Below are 25235 nucleotides of genomic sequence, written 5' to 3' on the forward strand. Positions count from 1 at the left end.
AGACAGTAATGAAATAAAATATTCTATGCATCCTTAAAAAAGCAGAATACTTGCTATTGAAAGGGAAATAAAGTCTTCTCCCCCTCCCCCCGAAAGAAAAAGAGAACAGGTGCAGTTAATGGGCCAGACTAAAGTATCACAGGAGATTTTCAAAGCCGCAGATGAGTTTAGCTGCACCACTTCCAAGGAATATAAATGAGTGTTGTTTACTTTGGTTTTCTGAAGTTTGAAATTATCCTCTTCAATATAGGCTTTGGGGGGGAAGATCCCTTGGAATAATTGTAGACATTTGAAATTAAAGTGTTGCCACCACCTCCTATGACAACGCTAAATGCCACTCATCCACTAACTTTTCACAGACAAATAGTACACCAAAGAATATTTCCAAGCATTGGCGGAGAGGAGGAGGAATGGCCTTGCCTTACATCTCCACTTTTTATTTCATTATGTATAAAAGCATTGATACACATGCATTGCTTCTGTTAAAAAACAGCTTTCAGGGAGCTTTGGAATTAGACAATCTGTACAATTAAAACCCCATCTAGCTTATTAACGGATAACTCTTGCTCATCTCTGAGCCTAAATCAAAACGCATACCAAATGAACTTAGATATCTATAATCTTATTCTAAAACCTTAGTTCTTTGTAAAGTCTACCATTTCGTAAGGTCACTGTGGAAAGACAGCGAAAACTGTTTATTGAAGTGATCGTGGCTTATTCGAGTATCCATAATAAGGGAGCATTTTTCCTCATGTATTCCACCCTTAGAAGACCATCATCTTCCTTTATATTTTGTATTTAAAATTGTTCGGGGAATGTGCCTGTGCAGTCAGAAATGCAAACTCTTTTTATTGGACTGTTTTGTTCTTATTTTTATTTTCCATAAAGTACCTCTCGTGTATTCTTCCAGTACAGTGACCCCCTGCATGTAAATTCAGAGCAATAACCACGTTATTTCTCTTGTTCCAATGACTCACTTCAGTTAGGAACAAACTCTGTTGTGTTAGTGGTTACTTCTAAGATAATATCATACACTGCATTCCAACACAATACTGGATTTTAACTTGAAATTATAGAAAAACAGAATGACTGAAAATAACCCATAGGAGATTGAATGTGCTCCATGTAGAATCATCCTCAGGTCTGGATTCATCTGCCTTTTCTACAGATCGCGGGGGGTGGATAGAGGTTGTTTCTTCTTTTTTTTTTTAAGACAGTTCCTAATGCTTGAACAAATCCCTTTTTCTTCCCCTTGGTAATGTGGTTAACTGTCTGGAATGTGAGCCACTGGAAATTCTTCCCCACAGAAGAATCTCCATTAAGCTTTCAAACGGAGTTACTTCATCCCCACAGCTGCATGGATAGAAGACTTTCTAGTGCCTAAATACTTACTGTATATGTCATCCTTAAATTTAATTATTTTTTTTCCCAGCCAGAGCTTTAGGAGCAGGTGCTAGCCTTTTGCTTCCTTTCTGCTTCCTCTGTGGGGAACGGGCTGGAAAGAGCCAACTAATTAGAAAATTCTACAGGGAAATTAATTCTGCAAACAGCTGAGGAATGGCATTTCGGTATAATGCTCACTTTGTCTGTCAGCAGAGCGCTGGTTGGCTTGACAAGCGGCAGTTCTCCCAGATGTTACACATGTTGTGATGAGACCAGAGCTGCATCATATGTTGCCTGTACTAAAAGACGTGACGCTCTGGAAGAGTCAATACACTAACCTCTAGGACATGCTGTATGGCTGTCCCAAGGCAACAGCATGGTATCTTTACATATGTTTGACGTGTAGCAATGAACTAAATGGTTTTTAGGGAGCTTAGCTCCAAATGTTGCCTTTGCTTTGGAGTAGGGCTGAGGCATGGGGGAGGAGGGTAAGAGACACACTAAGCTGCTCGGTGTGAAAGGGCTGGATTGTCAAAGGTAGGCTTGCGTATTGTTCACATCTAATAATACGTGCAGATCTGTAACATGTCTGAGCAAAACACTTATTTAAACAGTGGGCTGGTTACGTACGTGCGCGTGAGAAAGTCACATCTGCATACACAGGCTTCCCTGTTCAGAGACACTGGTGACTGACAACTGCAAAGACGGTTCGCTCTCACGGAGCCTGTTGTGAGACGCTTATAGAAACAGCACTGTCTTAGTGAAGATGATGATGGCCTATTCATTTCTCAGAGATCTCACCAGTACCAGTTTTGTAACCTTAGTACTTCTTACTTCCGGACTAACCCCCCATTTAGCCACCTACCCTATCGTAAGGAAGTGATGTGCCAGGTTCTCAGCCATCTTCTCATGACAGACCTTTGTGACCCTCAAGTCAAGAACAGCATAAAACCCCCAGTCCTCCTTCCAACCATATTTCTTATCTTTTCCTTCCAAAACCCCCAAGTTTTTTCCTCAAGCTATTTGTAACATGAAGTAACCCCCTGTAGCAGCCTTCTCATGCACACCCTTCCCAGACTGACTTGGCATCCCTTGTTCCTGTCCTGCCAGGAGATGGCCTGGGCTTCGCTTTAGTGTTCGGCTATGCAGAAGTGTCCCCCAGACTCCCGATGTCTGGGAATGTGCCCGGCACTTAAGACAGAAAGAGGGACTTGCGAGTGCCCACTGAGTAATATAGAACTGCTTTTCCTGTCTTTTTGGTCCAAACATGACGTCGAAGCTTGCAGCTTTATGAATATTTCTTTGTGTGGCAGCTGGTTCATTGTTTAGAAGTCTTACTCTCCCTCAGTGGGTCTTGCACTCTTGAGCTCTTTTTTGTACTCTTTATCTCTGTCATGAGTATATCTATCTGAATGCTTTTCCTAAGAACTAATGTGTCATATCTAAGACTATAAAAAGCAGTACGTTCATGTAAGTTCCATGGAGATACGTCACTTTTCTGTGACGTACAGAAGAAGATTTCTATAGAAGAAATCTGAAGATTTTTCCAATGCATTTTTCTTTTTCTTGTACTTGCTCTACTGTAACAGGACTCTTGACTTTTATTTTCTTTCTTCGCCCGCCCCCTTTCCATTTTCCTGTCCTTTACAAATGCAGTAATTGTCTATATTCTGTCTCAGTCAAAAGTCTCATCACTCCTTATTTTCTTACCAGTCTGTTCTCTCCAGCATAACTGCATTACTTAATACATTGCGGTGTTGGATTCAAGGACTTTTTAAAATGGTGAACAATCTATATCCTATTACCAGTTCAGTGTTACCATGCAGATGTTATTCAAGAATTACTTGGTTATGAGCTTTTTTAAATTATATTAAAAAAAACAAACATATTTTTGCTATGCTCATGCTGAAGTATGATTATCTTGCGGCGCTAACCACTAAACTAACTACAGGACTTTGACTTCAAAAGAGTCATTTTCACAGCTGAAGATCACACTTACAGATGAAAATAGTGGCATTCCATTCTTTGTCGTTACGAAAAATCAAGCCAGTTTCTCTACTTTCTAGATTTACTTCACCTGATAGCAATTATAGTTTTCCTCATTAGATGTAATTGCTTAAGAAACCATTGAAATTAAATCACAGCTAAATGTTAGCACCCCCCCCTTATCTAATTAATAATTTTAAAAAATCTCTTTGCATGTTTAAATTTCTATGGTTGTATGCATTAACAAATTGGAAGGACTGAAAGGCATCTGTCTCCAAAAGAGGTGCGTGGACTCTGGAATAGAAGTAACTTGATTCTAAAGTCTCTTTGAGCTAGAGAGGTCCTTGATGTCCACATATAGAAGATTTATTCTACAGCCACATTTTCTGAATTAATTTGACTCTTAAATTTTGAAGTCCTATGCATCACTACTTGGCAGTTTTCCTAAGTGCATTGTGATATATCTGACACACATATTATAGAAATTTGTCAAGTGATCCACGTTTAACACAAAGGCCTGCTTGCATTTAAAACAAGAATACAGTTATCAAATAGTATTATCACATATTCTTCCCAGAATTGTATCTTTTATTATGTAGTGCTCACTAATTACAGGAAAACTGTCAGCTGAAATTTTTTAAAGTGATTGTCAAATGGGAAATAAAATGGAAAAAGTGCAGGTACATTCTAGCTAGATTGCCTTTATATACTACCCAGACAAAACTTCCTAGTGATTTAATTTTCTATTTATTGCCATCCAGATGTTCAAAACATGGCATGGAAATTTCATTTTTTTCAACTTATGGTAATGGATTGAATCCTAAAAAAGAGCCATATTACATCCATTGAGATTCACTAGGATGATATGTACTAAATGGATTTTTTATATGGGATGATTCTTTTTTCCCAAGTCCAACAAGAGTCAGGATTATATCTGTATGTGTTTAGGAGCCAAAAAGCGTGAGTAAAGGAAAAATACGTCCATCTGTAGAAGTTGTTGAAAAACTGCCTATTTGCACTATTTGCTTAATGATCTAGCCGATGAATATTTATGAGTTCTCTTGTAGAGCACAACAGAGGTAGAGCGGCATGAAAAAGGATGTTTCATGGGATGTGATGGTCATCAGAAAGAACGGGAGGGGTCAGACTAGAAGGAAGAGACATCTGTGTTTTGAGGGCATGGGAGTGTGTGGAGATGTAAGGATGACAGGGAGGTTAGGTGAATTTGGCTTACAATTATTTAAAATGTTTCATTATGTTCAAAATGACCAAATTTCCATTTTGGTTTCAAGAGATCTACCCTTTTAAACATGTATACTTTATTTCAAAATGGTAATGCTGGTTTAAGAAATCAAAACTTTTATTTACTTATTTCCACTTCAAAGTGAAGTAGTTCACTTACCACAGTTTTGGGAACAAAGCTACTCACTGAAGTTGATCTGAGTTTGCATAGGGTTTTAGTATGTCCCAGACTCCATTTTTCAATCAATTTTGTATTCATCGAGAAATTTCATTCACCTCTAGGTATGTCTTGTTTTGCAAGATTTTTTTTTTTTGGTGTGTGTTTGCCACACATATTGCAAGAGTTAATAAATAAAACCAGTTTGATTTATGACTTGTTGGGCTTGAACAAGTTTACGAATAGCAATGCTGTTTGTTTTTAATTAAATTCTTTCTTTCCTCCAAGGATCTTACTATCCAAAACAAATCGAGAATTTTATTTAGAAAGTTTACTCACACCTTGTATTATTATGTATACTCTTGAGACAAACTTGCATCTGGGGTGGATATTTATACGAATGGTTTCCGAAGTCCAAAATGGAAACTCTTAAAACTTTCATGTTGTCCCCAAGTTTTAATATCTGTCTGGCTTAATATTGCATTGCAATATTAACATAAATTTCTTATTTTGCATAATAGACACATCTCTGCACAATGTGAGCCTTTTCTTTAGACATTTTTCTAATAACTGCAGATAACATTTCTTGTTGAATTTCTGGATTGTTCAGTAAGGTCAACGTTCACAAAGCATTTTATCTACTGCGCTTTAAAATTCTTCCTCTAGCTGCTCTAAAAATGCAAGCGTTATTCATTTCTCTGCAATCCCATCAATTTGATGTTTGTAGGCATAGCCTGGAAAGGAAGGAAGGCAGGCTAAGAAGACAGTGGGAGTGAATCAATATTTTATTGTAGTGACACTCGTGTGTTATTCCAGCAAGTCTGATTTACTTACAACCGTCTGACTGCAGTGCTTATCCATTGCAGTTGCTGAAAAATCAAAGACTACATCTTCTTTGCCGCTAGTTCATGTGATGTAGCACAGATGAGAATATAGGTAGATAGTTATGCTAGCTTTATTCTCTGACTGAAGGCTTTGACAACTTCAAACTGTCCCACCTTTCCCAAAGACCAGGCATGGGGGGTGGGTGGACCTGTGTACAAGGCAAGACATGCTAACCACCTTCTTGCGGTGTTTCTCCTCTTCTTCCTGCCTCAGACATAATGTCTTGGGAGTTCTGGGGACTTTAGACCTTCAAAATTTTATGGGTGTGATGATCGGAGCTACTGAGGAGACTTCTGCAAATGTACCTTCAGATGACACACACACAGAGTAAATCCCACCAGAACCTCTCTGGTGTTTTTAAAACAGCACGAAAGGACTTGTGTCGGCGGTACAAGAAATCCGGTGGAAGCTGAAAAGCTAGGCTACCCTCTTCTGAGTCAGGTTAGCAAACACCTTACCGTCCGCACATCAGTTCTTGAGAAGTGTCTGGTGCTACTAATATCAATGCACTAATATTAGCCTTCAGAACTCTCTTTAGATACAAGATTAGGCACTCATAGCTATTAGACATACATCTCTAAATGCAAACACCAGCAGATAATTTAATATTTAAATGGTGATAATTAGAAGATGCAAATGTTCTTTATCTAAACAAAACATAGAAAAGCAAGAGGGTTTTACAGAAGTTTTTCTTACCTTGCTTTCAATTTTTTCTTAATTTTAACTGGTCATATAAACATTCCATTGTATTTATCGATAGCAACCAGAAAGACAGGAACTTAATTGTGCTCCAGATTAATCTAAGGATGCTATTTAAACACCTGCACATTGTGGGCAGAAAAAACAGTCTATTAAACTCACCTGAGGGCCTGCTGTTGCCGTAAGAGAAGTGTGTTGGGGTGGCTAAGGGTGCCAAGTCAGGTCCCTCATGGCTGAATGAAAAGAAGTCATGGCATGCGGCTAAAAACCAGAGATTTCCAGAAAGGACCATGATTCTCTTGCCATTGGGTCAATCAAATTTTTACTGTTGACTCCCACAGAAGCAAAGTTAGGCCAGTAGTGACTGCTTCTGAAATCCCACCTTTAATACCAGCCTTCTTAAATGTCAGCCTGCTTGCCGCCTTTCCAAATGGTGGAAAAAACCCTGAAATCACTGCTCCTCAGACCCACTGAAATCAAAAGAAAAGAGGTAATTTGGTGGGGTTTTTAGGGATTTTTTGGTAGGCCATCTAGAATAAAAAAATTGAGTGGAAATCAGATGAACATAAAATGATTTTTGACACATTTGGCAAATGGTAGTGTTTGTAGAAGTTTGCTCACAAAAACTGTTGTGTAAGCATCCACTTGCTCCTTTTGAATAAGAGTGTTGCTTGCCAGGAAGGGGAATAAAAAAGATCAGCAGTTGGCAATATTCATCCTTTCCACTCATATTTTCTTTGCCTATGACTCCCAAAGTGTTTGGTGAAAATGGCAATGTTGCTTGTATTTTTACTACTAAAGCACAGGAGAATTAATGGGAAGGTATGAAAACATGAATGCTTGAAAAGTTACATTCCTGGAAAAGAGAGACATAAATGAGCTGACAGAGAAACCTGATGCTCAGAAGGACCCTGAGAAGCTTTAGATGCTCAGCATTCATGAAAAATCGAAACACTTGTTATGGGCCTAATTTATGCACTAAGCGACTGCCCCAAACTTTCATAACACACTAAAAAAAGACAAAAAGCAGGAATAGAAGAACGTAAAATATTTATGATTATCTGTCTTAACTACTAGACCATATATATATCTTGTCCTTAACTTTGAGAAAAAACCCTGTATGGCCTGAATTATTTTTATTTTAATATTTTTTTAATAGAAACATAATCTGAGAAGCCATTTCTATGGTGTGTTGCTTTTTAACTGGGTTGTTGCTGAGGAATTAGAAAAAGCTGCAAGGCTCACGTTTTTCTTTACATAGTCAATGTTTCAGTGACTTACCACTCTGTTCCATTCATAAGATTATGCCATGTACAGTCAAGTAGGATTTGTAGAGAAGTTGACATGTCCTTTCATTGCTAAAATCTTTGGTTTGGAATAGAATGAAGTCAAATACAGGAAGGAAATTATTATGGAAACTCTAAGAATTTGAGACCTCGGCTATCATCAGACACAACAAAACATTTCCTCCTTTTATTGGAAGGCATGTAATTACTGATCAGGCAAAAATTAGCACAAAATATTTCTAGAAGGTATTTGTCTTCTGAAAACTAATTCTGCCATCAGCATCATTGCCACATATAAGCAGAACATCACATTGTGATACTTTTTTCTTACATGAAGAGATAGATCTAGACGGAGCTCAGGTTGTTACTCTCTGTTTGAAGGGGCTACTGAAAGTCTTTACGCCCTCAAAAGCTCCTTTATGCAAAGAAAGAAAAACTCCAAAGAATGTCGGTAAACTATATTTTTTTTCATTTAAAGGGATAAGATTATGATGGATACACCTGATTACATTATCAGAGTCTAGGAATTTTAAGATAAACTCAGGCTCCAGAGAAATTCAAGCTATTCACAAGTCAAAATAATTTTCAAATACATTCACGTGAAAGACAAATAGAGCTACACATGTGATGCTCCTGCAAAGAATTTTCTAAGGTAGTTGGAAACATTTAAGTGTGGCATGTGTTTAACCTCCACACAATAACGGTGTTGCTTTCAGCTGGAAATGATGAAGTCATGCATAAAACATTTGCATATCTAAAATATATCATAATCTAGACCTTAATGAAGCCATTTGCAAAATTTTATTGTCATTTTTATTCTAAGTTAAAATGATGTATTTTGCACCAAAACTACAACAGTATTCTTGTGCTAGTGTGACAGAACAAACTCACATAAGTAAAAATATAGTATATTTACTGCACAGAAAGAAGAAAATGTGTGTTGGGCATGGATAATAGTTATTCAGAAAGCGTTAGCATAGGGGAAAACTACGAAGTGTTGAGTATCGTGGCTATTCTTAACTGTGATGTTAGTGAAAGCCACCTTTTTTTCTGAATAGAGCTGGTTGTTATTTGTACCTCCATCTTCATATCTTAAAATTACCTTAATGTTAAGTGAAAGCTATTTCTCATTAACTACTGTTTAATCAGTTAATATTTGAATGGATCAGCTTTGCATGGAAGAAGTACAGGGCTAAATCTGCAAAGAATACAATGTTGGCTAGTGCAACCTAACTTTTAGGCATCCTGCCAGCTAGCGGGAATTTTTGCTCCAAGATTAGGCACATCTCTTCCTTAATGAATGGAGGAGAAGAGCTAAGTGTAATGTCACTGGAGCCCAGCAAGCCAAACTCTTCCAGAGAAAATCAGCAAGATGTCAGCTGTGTCCCTTAGAGAACAGCAGTTGACTCTACTTAGGTTTCTCCACTGTGAATCTGGTCTTTGACTTAAACATCACAAACTGGCCAAAAGAAATCTCATCCCAGTATTTAAAGCATTCACCTGAGTGGGAACCTGTTTTCAAAAAATCCTTGCTGCTTTAGCTTGAGAACTTACCTCTCTGGCTTCCAGGTTCTTTTTTTGCTCATTTTTTTCACTTAGCATACATTGCATACTTTGAGGTATGGGGAGGAGAGTGCAGTTGATCAAGCAGCTTCATAGTTAGCTATTCCTTGGCAGAGGACAGAGAAGTATTCAGGTTTCCGGTGCGAGAAGTATTTACTTTATTTATGCAGAGAAGTGAAGTGCTTCAGTGGGAGAGGCTGGTACCTGATAGTCAAACTGCCAGGATTACTGAGGGACAGCTGTGTCAATCGAGTAAATTAGTTCAATCAGTATTCAAACACAGGCGCATATATATATATATGGAGACAGGAAATCAAGCCAGAGAGCTATGGATATCATCTTTCTTCACGTACACCACAAAGAAAACTGTCTCAGTATATAGGACAAAATAACAGTAAGTAATTCTACCTTTTCAGAACTTCTGTTAAATTCTGAGAAATCACAGAAGATGCCATTGTCTGATGAGAAAACCTTCACTAAGATGCATAAAAGGAGAAAGGTAAAACCAGCAAAATCCTTTACTCTGCATACTTGTTAGAGGGAAGCATGGAGAAAGCCACATGTGCAAAATGGCAGCGAGATCAGATTGTTTTGTCTATCTCTGCAGTGAGTGCGTGCGCAGACTGCTCATTAAATCCGGCTGGTCATCTCACTTATGCATTGAACTTAAAAAATCAAAACAAAACAAAAAACAAACCCAGCCCCTAAAAAGCAAGTAGCACTCGGGCTCAGAGAATGTTTAAGGGAATTATTCCAACTTGATCTTTCTCCCACACACCTTTTATGGGACGAAATATTTATGGAGGAAACAAACTGAAAAAGATCACAAAGACTCTGCCACATAGATTTCCTGGTGTTATTCCATAGAGGAAGAGGCAAAAGTTCCTTCCTCTCAAATTCCTTTCCCCGTGTAAACAGGGGGAAGAATATTGCCTTTTAACAGCAAATGAGCAAACCAAAATGTTGACATCTTCAAAACGTCTTCTATGAAGATGCAATTTATTAATCATGACTGTGTTGTGTTCTATAACAAAAATGATCCTTTGGGACTAGATCTGTAATATGTGCTGAAATGTATTGTTTGCTAAGTGGCCTTTATCTATAATTCAGAGAGTCTTTGTGCACTTTGGAAGACCATTTGGCAAACTCTGTGCAAGGAAGTAATTTAGTTATCTGGCTGCATTAAGGATGAAATCAATTGAAGATGAATTAGGGCTTCTAGAAAAGTGATATGAAAAAACCCAACCCAGGTTCTTGGCTTGGGAAAAAGTAATTAGCCAGTACTGCAAGAGCCTTGGTGAACATGCAATCGGATATCCTTTACTGGATTCTAGAGGAGCAATTTAAGGAAGTATTTTGTCCCCAGGTTTCCATTCCTACCTCTCAGCTGGTTGTTACTTTCTCAGCAGTTTAGATGTGGCGTGTAGTTTAACAAGTGCTTCTAGCCTGTTTCAGTGACAAAATAGATTAATTTAAATTACTGTTTTAGATTATTCAGGGGGAAGAAAGCAAATCATATTCAAATGATGTGAGACTTCGTTTCAGTTTGAGTCCCTGTCACCTCCTCTTCTTGCTCTACGGCCAAAAAATGCTGTAAAGGGGATGCTGCAACCCAAGCGAAGGCAAAGCTCCAACTGAGATTGACTTCAGTTCCAGAAGGTTCAGGTTCATAGCATGAACTTAAGAGACTGATTGTTGAGAATACACTGGTAAGTCTTTGCTAACTGAAGATACAGTTCACAAGCATTTATTTCAAGTCATTTGCAATATAGTGATAAATTTGTGCAATTTTATTTCCAGATCAACAGGACATTGGAGATAGCGAAACTGTTTCATGTATGTAACGTGATACTCTATGATAAAAACGATCCATTAGTGAGACAAATGACAAAAAAGCATGTCTTAAAAAAAATCCTTAAGGATAGGCCAAGATCGTTTGCATTTATTTTAATGATATCCAAATGGTGTTGTAACTAAAGATGTTAATAATTACAATGAGCAGTAAAACTCTAGAAAGAGTTAAACTTACTGGCAGGCTTTATTCTGCTGCAGTCTTCTGTTTGACATAATTCCATAACCTCCTCCCTTCAATAAATGTCAACTACTTTGGTTTATTTTTTAAATTTCTTAAATGTCCTAGCTGTGAAGAGAGACAGAGCACGAAAATTGTCAGGGATATAGCACGTTTTGCATTCACATGCTCATGGTTTTTGTTAGGGTGACTGAAAGGCCAGAGAAGACACTGCAGGAAGACTTTCAAGCAACAATAAATATGGAAGTTGTTTCCAACGTGATGTTTTGAAATGCTTTAAAAGCTTTAATCAAAAGGCCTTGCTATGATCAACTCTGGTAGATGAATAAGAGTAGTATTTCCACAATAAAAGTATTTTTTTTTATGGTACTTTCTCTGAAAACCACCATTGGGGAGGTGGGGGAATTGATGACAACATAGATTTAAAAAATGCTATAAACTTAAAAAATGCTATAAACTTATCTAATGGCAGAAGACGATGACAGTTTTTGAAGATCGCCAACCAGTCAAGAGCTGCTGCAGCCGGATGAAAAACTTCCATTGCTTTTAATCTGAAGCTCAACCAGTTAACGAAAAAGATTGAATCATAATGGCCTAATCCATCTCCTACCAAGAAAACTGTAAGACTCTTAAATCTTCTCAGGGCTGAAACCGAATGAGTTTGTGAGCACGTCACAGAAAGCAGCAGGCGTGGTCAATACTTGCACCCTGCCTCCCAGCGCTTGGTACAGGACAAGCAGAACAAGGCAAACAAAGAGCTTTCGTTTCTGTGGGTACTTACGCTGTCACTGACACAGAACCTTTAGATGCAGCTTTGGTCTTGGAAACCTGTTTATTTTGGAGTGTAAGAAAGGAAGATGGAGGTGGCCCTAAATAATCCCTTACCCTAAAAATCTTGGAAGAAACTAGGGGAAAAAATAATGCGCCATTTTGCACAAACATGAACTTACCAAATAAAGCTCAATGTGTAATGAGTGACACCAGGTTGAAGACAAAGCTGTCCCCGAGTGTCTTCCTCCTAAGGTCAAGACTGACAGAAATGAGAGAAGCTAACAACTTAATCCTCGAGCCAGCTTTGACAGTATTTCCAAAGGCTGTTTCAGTAAATATAAACACATTAAAGAATAGCCAGAAACCTGATCTGCTCAGCAATCACAGATTTCTCAGCTGTGTGTTGAAGACACGGCAACCTAAATTATCCTTGAAATAACTCTATTTCCAGTCGTACGCTTTTCTGAGCTATATTTTTAGAAGACTTCATACCAGTAGTACAAGAACTTACTCCAGACAAGGACCTAACTTGGGCTTCTGTTAGCATATAATTTGTAAAAGTTTGTAATAAACGTGCCTCATTGAGACTGGCAGAAATTATAGGAAGGAAAACACCGCTACTAACTTTGGGGTACTCACTTTGATTCAGCCCTCATTGTGTTACGTTTGTTATGTGAGCTCCAAAACTGCAGAGAAGCGATGAATCGTCGTGTAACTAAGACCAGAATTTCCAAAGCAGCCTCCTTTTTTTTAAGAAACTCTCTTTTGATTACGGATTTTGACTTCCAATATAAATATTCACCAGAGGCCTGATGCTTAGATCGGGAAGTATACTAACAGGCTTTCATTTGGCTAGGAAGAAACATGCAATGCATAATTCAAGACCTTAGGCCTGAGCTGGCATCCCGTTCCACACCCACTGAAGTCGATGAAATTTTAGGGTGTACAGGAAGTGCCAACTGAAGTCTTACAAATAAACACTTAGCAAATATTTGTATAAATATGGCAAACAGCACAGGAAAATACCAGTATGTGTGCTGGTGGTCAGTCTTAAATTGCTACTCTTCCCAGGCCAGTTTTTATATCCTTTAGGATAATAGGACCATCATTATTTTTCCACTGCTTTTCAACTCGTGGTAAGACACAGTTTCCTCTCTGTTAGTCACACAAACTAAAAGCAGGTCTGTAATCTCAGTTTAGCTGCAGTTGGAAACCAGGCAGGAACCTATTTACCAAGTTTCTCTGTGGAAGCATTCAGTTTTTCCAAGGTCCCTCTTTTCTCCACACTGACCAGCTTCTCTGCGCTGGATGAAGTTTCGGAACCCTTCAAAATGCCAGTTTAACATTGGTACAATTCAAGAGCTTAAAAAACAAAGCATGCTTCAATGTCTTTGAAAATATGTTTTAGAAACTACTGTGATATTTCATTTTGTGTGTGTATGTTCTGTTTTATTATTTAAAACACGTAGATGTTTTGGTCAAAATTGGTCATGACGCTGTTTGAGACACTAAGGAAGCTCAGAATGGCTCTGAAGAGCCAACACTTTAAATAATTTAAAGCTATGTTTCTTGTTCTTCCAAAATAAACATAATCTATTACTTAACTGTCCAGGAAGCTACTGTTCAAAGGTGATGGACAATCTTGAATTAAGTGGAAAAAGTTGTTGGTATAAACTAAATATTTAGTAATAATAAACGGTGGCATTTTAATAATTAGTGAGAAGTCTTGTGTTTATAGATTTTTTCATAACATGGTATGTAAGTAATGAAAATAAAACATTGACATAAATGACACTCAAAATACAATGACATTCAACATACAAAAGCCAATTCTGGAGGTGTAACAGATGGAGAGTGCCAGAGCCAGAAAAGAGTGGATATTTCTTAAAAGCTACGTAATCACATAATTAAATTGAGTGGATTAAACATGAGAATTCACAAACATTCCAGTGAGCTAGTATCGGTTCTCATTGACACTGGAGAAATAATGAAATTTCTGTTTCCCTACATGTACACACTGTTTGAAAAACCATTTATTAATGTTGAAATTAATAGCATCATGACCATGCATTCAGCGAGCCCAAAACTATAACATGACTTCAACAATCAGTTATACGTAATGAAGTGATTATGGGCATAAACAGAACAGAGTGTAAATTCTTCCAAACTGCTGAAAAATTACAGGTATTACCTTGTTAACATTTGTCTCATAGGCACGACCAAACTAGTAACACAGAAGAACTGCAGGAGGGAGAATGGGAAGAAGAGAGAATGACTGACCTTTTACTGATTACGATGCGTGACAAAGCTGGAAATAGGTCCACCGTCTCCAAGTCATAGTCTCAAGAGACTATATTCTCTCCTTAAAGAAAAAAAATCATCTTAAAAACAGCACCAAAGACTCTGTGTATGTATACATATAGGTGTGTTTATATATGCCAACCAAACTGCAGTTTCTTTGAGGTGTTTCAGCATCCTTGATTCTGGATATTGCTTTGTTTTAAATCATCTCCACCACCGGGTTTTTCAATCAAATAAAGACATTTATTTTTAATGGTGTTCTCTACTAAATGGATAGCCAGATAGAGGCTATGTCACAAGCAGTGCCAGCCAACTCCTCCCCAAAATGCGCAGGGCACACTTTGTACTGGCGCTTGCTCTTTGCTTTGCTTCCTGTACCTTACTAGAATTGGAAAAAGACCTAGCCAGAATCAGCTGTTCCACCTGAAACAGATAACATGTTAAATTCAGGGAAAATGAAGTGACCAAGAATCACCTGTAGTGTTTTTTCCAAGGTTAACTGTAGTTAGGCTTTCCATTTTTCCAGTGATACCATACATACCTGTTGAACCTGCTCATATCTTCTGCTGCACCAATGGAGATGAAGCGGGCACTTGATGGCTTTATTGATTCCTGAGGTCACACAGTTGCTCTGTTTCTTGTTGTATGTTGGGTTCTTCTTTTTTTTTTTTTTTTTTTTTTTTATTACTTTCATATGTAAATGGAGCAGCTTTCATGTGGCTTTGGACGTATGTGACCAGCCCCTCGCAGTTTCAAAGCAGCAGCCAGTTTTCTTTTCAATTTATATTGCTGTAGGTTGTTGTTGGCATGACTATCTTCCTCTGAACAAGCACCTTTCTGTCAAAAAAAGCAAAAGACAGCTTTCTTACTCCCCAGCCATCCTGCAGTGTCTCCTGCAGCCCACAGGTCTCATAGCAGTAATTCAGTCAAGTGCACAAATTCCACTCTTACCCCTCTGTTTCTTACGCTGATGTTGACAATCTCTTTGGGGAATGACAGCGAGGAGACTGGATGGCTCAAAATATTATTGATGGGCTGCTGAAGGTCTGGCTACAGTTTTTGTAGAGTCATGAAGGAACTGACCATGCACTCTCTATTAATCTTCTGTTAATTTACCTTGTGGCTGAATCCCACAGCTAATGTTGAAGAGTTCAGCCCTTCATTTAACCAATTTGGTCTAAGGCAGGCTGGTGGCAACTGAAAGCTGTGACCAGCTGGTGGCTGTATCCAAGGGTAGTTTGTGAAAATTGCTTTAGTGGCCTCAGTCCAAATTTTACTGACAAAATGTCAGTATCTCAAAAAAAAAAAAAATCCTCCAAAAAACCTGCTAACCGAAGGTTCAGTGGCAACTTAAGAGTTTGAAGACAAGAAGGGTGAACTTGTCTCTTCCCTAGAAGCGTTCTCTGTACGCCAGCAACGAAGTGCAAAGGGACACGTTTATGTTAGCACCACCCAGGCTGTCAATAAAGAACTTCTGTCCTCAGAAACACCAAATCAAGTTCATATGAACTTCCCACTCTTTCAAAACCACTTTCCCACCAGGCAGAAGAGATCACAAAACTAAACAGCATTCCCTCCTTCTCGCATCTCTGCAGCTTGTAAGCGCTGTGCCTGTCATAACGTTCCCAGGAGGTTTCCCGAACCATACCGTCTCATCTCTGCAAGCAGCTGCTTCCTTTTTGCATAAGAGTTCTTGGAGACTTGCTTCACTTATCAAAACTAAACCACTGAAGAGCTGGTAAATAACTAAGTTCTATGCGGAGGATGAAATCCCACTGCAGACGGACAGATTTGCTTAACCTATAAAATAATTCTGGAATAACTATTGTTTTGGCAAAATTCTAAAATATAACAAAGTTTGATTGTTCTTGGCTTCTCCTAATTTGCTTACTTTGGGGTCACAGCTGACCCTCAATACACACATGTTAGTCCCATTACTGTTAACAAGAGTTAAATATACACACATGTCTAAGAGAGGCTTGACCATTTACTCTCAGCGTTCCAAGGTCAGCTGAAGTCTGGACCTTTTACTTTCTCTATGCTCCACTAATTGAGAACAAAGCTTATGCAAGACTTCCTCGGGGAACGTGGGCTCTGAGCTTTTTACAGTCCACAAGGCTAAAATTCAAAGACGAACCGCAGCTGTTTGGATGGGAGTCTTGGACCTCTTTGTTTTGAACTGTAGTGACCTGCTCAGCCTTACCAACATGTGAAACGCTGAAATCCCTGCACGGCTAATGACTGGGATGTGAAAATTGCCTGGCAGGCAGACCTGGGTAAAGTCGCCAATTTCTAGTGCTCTGGGATTTGCAGGTGGCAAGGCTGGTCTGTCTCTCCCCTCCCCGCCATGCTATACGCATCATTTCATCCACATACGTCTATGCCTACGTGCAGATCTGAATCTGTGTTCACCACCCAACCAGCTGACCCAATGGTCGTCTTGTAGATGGCGAAGTTCCTCCCTTCTGCCAAGTACAGGTATTTTTTATGAGTCCCTGGTAAGAGGTAAAATAAGAAAGGAAACAGAGTGGGGATATACTAATCATTCAATGTTAAGTAGTGACAGACCTCCAGTGCCCTAACACTTTTAAATACATTCTGTATACCCATGGTAGTGCATGTATTTTGAGGTATATAATACATATAAGAGTGCCAGTTAAACCTTCCCTTTGATTTAGCTGCACTTATATGAATATTTAGATGACAGCAACGAGTAATTTTGCAGAACTGAGACATGAGGCGCTGGATAATAGTTAATCTATTTAAATGGACTGGCAGCCCACCTCCCGGTGGCCCTTGTGGCTGGGACCAGGTGATAACCTCAGTGGAGGCTGAGTGTGTTTCTCTTGAAATCAATGATCTTATACCACTTTACATTTAGAATCCAGTTCCGTTATTTTCATTACAAAAATGATACGTATTCTCTACATTAATGCCTGATTGTGGCAAGACAAAGATTTGGTTTGAGTGTCTGATCTTTCACATTCATTTCGCTCTTGCAAAACACATTAAATACTATGGAAAGACTGTGGAAAAAACACGATGTTTTATCTAGTGATATAATGAATAGCTCTGTGCATCCAAGATAATAGGAATTCCAGCATTCAATGCGTACTATAAAATATAACAAGCAAAGGCTAAGTAAATTCTGTTTGTTTTAATAGGGAAATAATTTTGACTGCATCTTTGGGTTTGTATGACATAGAAACTGGTTATTGTTTATGCTTTGCTACTTTTTTTTCAGTCTGCATTAAAATCCCACATGAGAAACGAATTTTTCTCTAGGAACAAAATGTTACTTTTTTGGGACTGAGTTCTAATTAGTTGGGTAGTATGTCTGTTTCTTTTCAGTTGGGAAAATGCAAGGCATATAAAATCCAGCTGGATAGCACATGATGCTGGAACTAGCCCCAGCCAATCAGCCACATCACTTGATTAAAAGAAACCTATAAGAATTTAAGTAAAAAAACCAAACCCAATGAGACAATAAGAGCAGCAAACTGGCTGCAATATGGGAATACATCACGCTCCGCGATATTGCTTTTCTTTTGCCGGTTGGCCTCCCCACACCTTATTGAAAGTTAACCTGCAGTTCTATTTAATTCAAACTTGTGTAGGATTTGTGATTAAGACCCTAAATACCAATGGTGAAAGACATGTGGTAAGCAGCACGGGGAGGAAATCCACCTTCAGGCTACATCAGGCCACAAGGACCACAGCTTTAGGGCAACAGGCTCTTTGAAGGAACTGGGCTGAGAGAAATGCAACAGAAATCCATCCCGGCACGAACCATAATGTCGCAGACCAGTTCTTTTTGTATGGAATTTGTCTGACTGAACAGTCTTTCAGAGAGCAAGTAAACCCGTATTATGGCAATTACTCACAGCCTCGCTGGGCGCAAAAGTTCCTGAGCATCCCGGGGTTTCACAGCATTCGAGAGTGAGATTTTCGGAGAGGTCTAACGCAGGCTCTGGAGGAGTGTGAAGGAGAGGCAGGCAGCCTTGCGGAGGGATGGAGCAGCATCTGGAATCCCTAGGGACAACAGCAGGAATGTTTATTATTCTTTGTTTATTATTTTGAGTGTGTGCTTTCCCCCTCTTCCTCTCTTTGTCTCCCTTTGTTATTTGTGCAATAAAATTCCTCTAGGCATATAAAGTAACTCATCTGGAATTGTGCAACTCCTTCTGCCAGGAAGATGGAAAAGCCCCTCTCCTGTGCAGAGAGAAAAATATGGACTCATCTCAACCGTTGAGAAATTACAGAAATACAGCATTTGTCTTTGGGTTACATTTATATAGCAAAGAGCCGCGGCAAATAATTGTGCTTCTTACTGTTAAAAATTCTGCTTTTATCCTGTCCAAGGTGTTATGTTTATATAAAACTCGAGAAATAATTTGTACGTTTTAAAATAAAGCATGCAAAATACATTAAAAAGTCACAGCATCGAAGGTGTTTTTTTCTGCCAGCGGGTGCAGAGAAGGAAAAGGAAATGAGTAAGGAGAGAGGAGCGTCTTTACAGCCACATGGCTAGTGAAATTTTCTATTTATTCTTCGGGGAAAAAGCAAAGTAGCTGCCTAGCTGCTGGTTGGATAGGTGCCGGTACTATTTTTATTGGCAGGCAACTCTGAGTGGCTGAAAGGTGGTCATTAACACCCTGACACAAAGTGCTGACAGGGCGATTATAAGATTAACACCCTATGTTATATTAACAGTGTCAAAACCTCCCCTTACCTGTCAGTGAGAAATAATGGCACGAAGGAAAACATTATAGACATACTGAGGTTTTAACATTAAAATGCCACACAGCTACTAACTTTTTCAAATTGGTCTAAATACCTAGATGACCTACTAAAGTCCAATAACATGAAAGAACATATTTTAAATTATAGCCTCACTGAATAGAAAAACGAACACAAAAGCTAAGCCACCAGGCTTTCTTCCTCTCTTGTTGATGGCTTTCAGACCCATCTGCCTGGGAGAGAGTTGCAATGCCATCATATCACAATAGCTTAAAGTGTATTGAAACCCCCGAACAAAGCGTACCTACTTAGCTTAGAACTTGTTACATATTACTGAAGCGCCATTTGAGAAGTTCAAATGTCTCAGAAATAGATCCAACAGAAACATTTAATAACTAAACAAGGATAAAGGACTGATTTGACTGCTGTTTAGTTTGGGGGCTGTTCGAAGACAATGCAAAAATCACAAACGCTTTCAAAGCTTCTGTTAAATGAGCACCGTGCCTGCACAAAACAGTATTTATCATAGCAACTGATGAGAATTGCCAAAGGTAGGGAGTTTCCAATAAATAGGATTCTAGTTTTCGGAACAACCTGTTAAAAGTATTTGTATGTGTAATTTCATTACAGCATCTGCTTTGGCTGAAACCAAGGTCTCCAGGGCAATTCTGAACTTTCAAGACATCTATAGAATCGAATGTTTTCCCCTACATATCTTTTTTTACTTCAAAAAATGAAAAATATGACATAATTCAGAGAAAATGATGTTTAATCATGTTTTGTTAATGATATTCATGCAGTTTTCCATGCTGCCAAGAGTCTCAGAATATTTCCTGACATTTTATAAGTGCCTTTAGAGATTTTTGGCATTTCACAAAATTCGAGTGCTTTTTCAAAACACAGAAGAGTCAAAAAACACTACCAGGACAGCTGGGCATTCAGTGGCCTAATTTATAATAAGATCAGGTGGCCACTGAAAAGACACTCAAGTAATGAGATCTTGCATACATTACCGCTTTCTTGGAATTTAAGTAATATATAAAGGCTTTGTTTACTAAATGATTGGCACTGTATTGCTTAATTACACTGTCAGCTGTTCAGCAAAGGTACATTTCTCTCTGCTTTATTTTACTTTTATTAACAGCCCCAAGTTACTTTGTGGGAACACTGTGTCCTGTTTATCTATCTCTGGAAGCGAGCAAAACTCCTGTTTGATAGGAAAGGGAAGATTGTGCAGCTGTCCCGCCCAAAGGGCCTCTCTATCTGCTGGGTGCGACCGAGACACGTGCTCTTCCAGCGTTGCTTCTGCCGGGAAGAATGAAGAGGGGATTACGGGTTTGGTAGAGCTACAATCAGTGCTCAGTACACGCCACAGAGACGCTGGCTCTGAGCTCTGAATGGGAGCAGAGCAACAGGCTGTATCTGCTAATCCTTATCCCTTTCTTTCTGCACATCTTCTGCATGACAAGGAGAGATCATAGGTGACATCCTGCCCCAGCCCTTCTTTCACAGCTGCAAATCAAGAGACGCTTTGGCAAAGCCGGGGTGGCAGTCAACAAAAAAAGGCACGACACAAAGCAAGCCACCAAATAGTTAATAAACTATGAAATCATGTGTAGACATGAAAGTGGGAGGAGAACTACCTAAGACCTTATTTACAAAGGAGTAAAGACATAAAAGATGACCTTTTGTGACCACTAAAGGGATAACTTCATCAAGAGATGTTTGTGCCAGAACATGAACAGACTCTTGCACGTCAATCACGCTGAAGTGCCGGAAACTTTACTGTAGTCATTTGCAAGGAGGTTTGAATGCACAAGGTGGGGTTTTTGTTTTGTTTTTCACTTCTTTTTAATTTTTTTTTGGAGTACAGTGTCTGTCTCTGATAGGCAGTTTGTGAACACTACTAACCGAACACCAGAATCCTTAAACTTAGGTTCCCTGGTTTGGATCTGATGCCTTTACACACCAGGAAGAAAATTAATATACACTCCTGAGTTCACAGTACTGTAACCACTGTGCAGCCCAGTCAAACAAACACAAAAAAAAGTCATTTTAAAATGGCCGGTGTAACTATGCATTGTTTTAGCATTATGTGACAAGCAGTAAATCATCTTTGAGCTTTTTTAAGAAAATAGCCATACATTGTATTCTTTGCCTCAGACAAATTGCTGAGTGAGTTAAAACCCACCTACATTAAAACCCACATTCCTCCTTCTCCAGAAGCACCATGTCTTTCTTGTTGGGTGCCCAGAAATCACATCTTCTGCTGTCCCTGCATTATTCTTGATATGAGGTGCACTGTATCAGCTACCATATCTGCATATTGCCCGTGTTCTCCAAAGGGCAAAATATCAAAGGACACAGTAAATTTTTATTTCCAGCAGGCTGGAACATGAAACAGGGAGATATGTTTGATGTGGGCAACTGACAGTTTTGTATGTACTGGTTTTCCCAAAATGATTACACATGAGTGATCAGCAATAGCCCAAGGAAGAAATGGGGGGTAAATATTGCTATAGGTGTGGGAAAACTAGTAGTAGTCATCTACTCTGCACAGCTAGTATCCATACATTAGTCTTGAGGTGGGGTATACTTTATCAGCTAGTTACATATTGGCCAATTAAATTTAATTAATTCTGATTTACTTACTTTTAGAAAGCTAGTAAAAATGCAAAACTTTGTCCTAGAAATGTTGGCCTGTGTTGTGCAAGGTCACCTGCGTGCATTAAGAAAGCAGGGGGAGGAAGCGGAACGGAGCCCACAGACAAGCCATGTTTTAACGCCAAAAACTGTTGTCTATATGTCTTCTCATCCGCATTGCTTTGCCTTCCTTAAGATAGGCTAGAGGAAGATGGATTTTTAAGGCATTTATGGCATGGTATACAGAAAAACCCTCCACTTTTTCATTTGTTTCAAGAATCCTTCAGAGCACTAAAAATTTGAGGCTCTCTTTTACATAATTGCTTTAGGTGCATCGATTTTATTTTTTCCCCTTTACTTTCCAGGCTATTTTAAACACATAAACAGAATGCTCCTGCTGTCCCTTTTATGCTAAAAAAATCACCCTTACAGGTATAGTAACATCATGGGGAATTGCAATAACACCACAAAAGCAAAAGAACTCGTGCTTAGACTATTACAGTTTGGAGATGAGTCAAAACTGGACCAAGCACTGAACAGTGACTACTGTCAGCAGCTGACTTTTGCCAGAAACATATAAACCTTCGCAGATCCAGAGCGGGAAGTTTACATCATCTAAAACATCCCCCAAGCCTCGACAGATGAAATTCAAGCACTGCCGACGCCCACCACAGCATATCGACACAAAATAGCGCCATACACGCCCTGAAGACTTACCCATCGAAGGGGAAGTCAAGTCAAAGGCTAGGTTGTACGGCGGGCAAAATACTTCCGTACTTGAGGAAAGGAACAAAGTAAAGCGTCTACAGTGGCTCTGTTGGCTTCGTTGCTATTGTTGCTATTTGTTTATTCTCGTTTGTCAAGATTTATGGCTGTTTAGAACAAAATAAGCACCGGTTTTGAAGGGTTGCCTAACGAAAGGAACAAGTTTCAACTTTATTCCCCCCTTTCATGCAATCAGAGGTTATGTTTATTTAGAAAGCTAACATTTATACAGATTATGCACTCTCAGTGGTTCCGTGCCAAAAAATACATGACTAAAATGGGTCTTTCCATCAGTCTTTCAGTTTTGACCTATGATTGTTTTTACAGGAACTGGATCTTTTAAGCAATAGCCTCTGGTAGAGTATGGGGAAAGCACAGCACCTTATGCAATAATTTGCAAAGTTTGACTTGAGCAAAAGGATACACAGAATGCATTTGAATCACTCAACTGTCCAGACTACCCCAAAGATTATTGGGTTAGGGTAATTGCCAGCGAGAGCCGCAAGGGTCATCAAGCAAAGCTGGATGGTAGGGGGGAAGGTCACACGTGAAGGAAGTCAAATCGTTACGCAATGTGAGGCTTTTGAGTAAGCCATCCAACGAACTTTTCAAAGTATTAAAACCAGTAAAATAAGAATTATTAGAGATGGCAAACTAAGCTGGAAAAGTCACTGAGTAATTATTCAAGTTGTAAATTTGCTTTTGTGTATGTGCTCCTCATTATCCTGCTCTTGAAAATGTTTGAAATATTGTTGTTTCATAAGCAAGCAGGGTCCAAGAAAGAGATGCTTGGACATGTTTGTATGCAAGCGCATGTTTAAAACTCTCTTTAAAAATTCCGTCTGTTCCACAAAAATTCCACAGCAAAAATGGAAAATTGCTATGCTCAGAAGGATCTACCTGGCTACTGTCTCTCTATTAACAGATTATTAGGAGTAAATTATCCAGCCTGATAAATGCCCTGTTTATCAGTCAATGAGTAGAAACAATACAGACTCATGTGACTAGAGAGTACTTGAAAACTCTGATTTTTCTTGTTTGAATATCTGTCCTAGGAGACAATGGTTTTCCTATGGAGCCATTCTACAAATTAAGAATGTATAAAAAAAGAAATGTCTTTCAGCTTTCCAATATTTTTCCAGCTGAAAAACAGTGACAAAGCTTGAGGATGTGATTCCCCCCCCCCCTCCACATTCTCACGCTTTCTAAATGTTTTCCAACTGGCAAAACAGTCAGTGTTACTTTGTGTTCTTTCCTGCCTTTAGAAAGAAAGTACGGGTAAAGTACAGGAAAGCCCTGTTTCAAAACAGTGCTAGTATTTCTCCGTTTTGAACTATTTTTGGAGAAAAGACTAGAATCAAATTTCTTTTCTTTTCATAACTACAAAACGAAAATTTCACCAAGCTTACCAGAAGCATATTTTAAACTTGCCGTTATTTTTCACTCACCTTTACGCGGCGCTCTTTATTTTAGCCAAGTCTATCTTACGGGGTCACAGTCCCTCAACAGATTTTTCAGTACTCTCAACACAGATCTGCAGGCTGATTTGCATCAGCCAAGTGTTCATTAAAAAGGATTAAGCACGGTTAAGCGCCGCAGCCCCACGAAAGAAAGCGAGGCGAAGCACCACACACCTTGTCTCCATTGACAGCGACAACCCAAGCAGCCTAATTTGGGGGCTTTTTGCCTCCCGTACATCAGGAAACCCAAAACTTTCATAACACAGGACAAATTACCACTTCAGCAGGTGAATAAATAATCACCGCTGACTTATTCCCTGCACAACATTTACCTCAGGGTTGTATGTTGGTGGCATGAAATGTGCCGCAACTGGCACAGCCCTTGCCACCTTTCCCCTATTCCTTCTGAAAGCAAGATTTAAGCGCCCAATTCGCTTCATCTCGTCCCTTTATGAATGGGTGCATATGTTGTGGACCCACAGATTCTTTTGGCAGTTGCAGGCCCATAACTCCTTTTGCGTGGCGTTTGGGACCGAGGATGGAGGCAGGTGTGCCTCAACCCTGCTCGGGGAAGTCTCGCAGTGTGGGGAAGCTCCCCCAGACCCAAACAAGTGGGAGAAAAACTTGTCCTGGAAAGACAGCAGGGATTCCTTTCCTTTCATGAGGGATGAACAGGTTCTCTCCATTTCGGAGACAAAGGTAAAAGACGCTAAGTTAGAGCAGGATCCAGAGGTGGGTGAACCTGCTCTGAGTCTTTACAGAACACACACAACTGCCTCAAACAGAGGAAAATGTTGCAACTTACGCCTATTTGCTGAGCTGCCCCATTTCACTGTGCCAGTTTACCCCTCTCTGCTCTTTCGTCTCAGTGTGGCAATTAACTGGCATGCTGCTATAAAGGAAGATTTCTCCTCAAACAAAGGAGAGGAGGGTTCTGACTTCCAATATATTTCTGATCACCTACAATCCTACGAAGCGTACTAAAGTGGTTGTAGGGTTTAGCAGCCTTTCATCCTGTAATGACATGTTGTGTCTCAAGAATTATATAAAAGCTGAGGATGGAAGCTTCTCAGAAGACTTAGTAAATAGCAAATGTGTAAGACTCTCTTTATTCAGAAAATCTGCCTGGAAAGCTCATAAGAAAAGGCTTTCCTGCAAGATTTTCTATACTTCCTACTTGAAGACAGGCTGGAAATCTGAGAGGAGTCTTTCTGTTCCAGCTAAAGTGGGTAGGTGCCAGGGTTTTAGGAGGCTGAGGCAGAGGCGAGGAAAAGTGAGTTATGCTTTTTCTTCAGAAATTCGGGTTCATCTTGAGTTTTTGG

General features: G+C 39.2%; 1 long non-coding RNA gene across 3 annotated transcripts in view; it reads right to left on the reverse strand.

Moving 5' to 3' along the window:
- Nucleotides 1-25235, reverse strand: part of LOC309671721 — a 144716-nt gene that overhangs the window by 16140 nt on the left and 103341 nt on the right. Inside the window, exons 3-7 of one of the 3 annotated variants that reach the window (XR_014269179.1) lie at nt 18190-18337; nt 14847-15142; nt 14285-14366; nt 12184-12263; nt 11853-12061 (exon numbers count right to left, since the gene is read on the reverse strand). This is a non-coding gene — a long non-coding RNA (uncharacterized lncRNA). Of the gene's footprint in view, nt 1-10604; nt 10648-11852; nt 12062-12183; nt 12264-14284; nt 14367-14846; nt 15143-18189; nt 18338-25235 lie in introns of those variants that run through there. The other 2 variants (XR_014269178.1, XR_014269177.1) reach the window with 2 other exon arrangements.

Source organism: Vanellus vanellus (genome assembly GCF_965231255.1).
Source record: "Vanellus vanellus genome assembly, chromosome: 4".
Lineage (NCBI taxonomy): Eukaryota > Metazoa > Chordata > Aves > Charadriiformes > Charadriidae > Vanellus > Vanellus vanellus.